The sequence below is a fragment of the Orycteropus afer genome, unplaced genomic scaffold (genome assembly GCF_000298275.1).
Source record: "Orycteropus afer afer isolate SDZICR_OR568_19922 unplaced genomic scaffold, OryAfe1.0 scaffold00022, whole genome shotgun sequence".
NCBI lineage: Eukaryota > Metazoa > Chordata > Mammalia > Tubulidentata > Orycteropodidae > Orycteropus > Orycteropus afer.
The window spans coordinates 47140-48671 of NW_006921609.1; positions in this window are offsets into that span (position 1 = coordinate 47140).

Sequence of the window (1532 nt, forward strand, 5' to 3'; positions counted from 1 at the left end):
AAAAAGCCATTTTGAATCAGATAACCTTATGATCTACTATGCCAGAAATGACAAATTTAAGAGGAATGGTGTGGCATTCATCATCAAAAAGACTGTTTCAAGATCTATCCTGAAATACAATGCTGTCAGTGATAGAATAATATCTATACACCTACAAGGAAGACCAGTTTATTCAAATTTACGTACCAACCACCAAAGCCAAAGACAAGGAAATTGAAGATTTTTACCAATTTCTGCCCTCTGAAATTGACCAAACATGCCATCAAGATGTATTGATTATCATTGGTGATTAGAATGTAAAAGTTGGAAAGGAAAGAATCAGCAATAGTTGGAGAATTTTGCCTTAGAGATAGAAATAATGCTGGAGATCGCATGATAGAATTTTGCAACACCAACAACTTATTCATTGCAAATACCTTTTTTCAGCAACACAAACAGTGCCTGTACACATGGACTTTGCCAAACGGAGTACACAGGAATCAGATTGACTACGTCTGTGGGAAGACATGATGGAGTAGTTCAATATCTTCAGACAAAACAAGGCCAGGAACTCATTGTGGAAATGACCATCAACTGCACATTTGCAAGTTCAAGTTGAAGTTGAAGACAATTAAAACAAGTCCACAAGTGTCAAAATGTGACTTTGATTATATCTCTCCTGAATTTAGAGACCATTTAAATAATAGATTCGATGCATTGAACACCAACGACTGAAAACCAGAGGAATTGTGGGATGACATCAAAAACATTATCCATGAAGGATAAATGTTAATTAAAAAGATGGGCAAGGAAGAAAAGACCAAAATGGATGTCAGAAGAGACTCTGAAACTTGCCCTTGAACAAAGAGTAGCTAAAGCAAATGGAAGAAATGATAAGATAAAGGAATTAAACAGGAGATTTCAAAGAGCAGTTCAAAAAGACAAAGTCAATTATTATAATGAAATGTGCAAAGGCATGGAGTTGGAAAACCAAAGGGGAAGAACATGCTTGGCATTTCTCAAGCTGAAAGAACTGAAAAGGAAATTTAAGCCTCAAGTTGCAATATTGAAAGATTCTATGGGCAATATATTGAATGATGCAGAAAACATCAAAAGAAGATTTATGGCATAAATAGACTGTCAAGCATAGCCTAGAATGTGCAGGAGATAGAAGAGAAGCTAGATGACTGGGACCTTTTAAAAATTAAATTCTTGTGCGCATCGAAAGATTTCGTCAAAAGGGTAAACAGTGAACTTAAAGATTGGGAGAAAATATTTGCCTGTGACATATCTGATAAAGGATTTATCTCCAAAATCTATAGAAAAATTCAGTACCTCAACACCAAAAAGACAAATAACCCAATTCACAAATGGACAAATGACTTGAACAGACACTTCACCAAAGAAGATATACAGGCAGCCAACAAACACATGAGAAATTGCTCACCATCATTAATCATTAGAAAGATGCAAATAAAAACAACAATGAGATATCATCTCACCCTAGCCGTAATAGCAAAGTTCAACAGATCAGAAAGTAACAAATGCTGGTG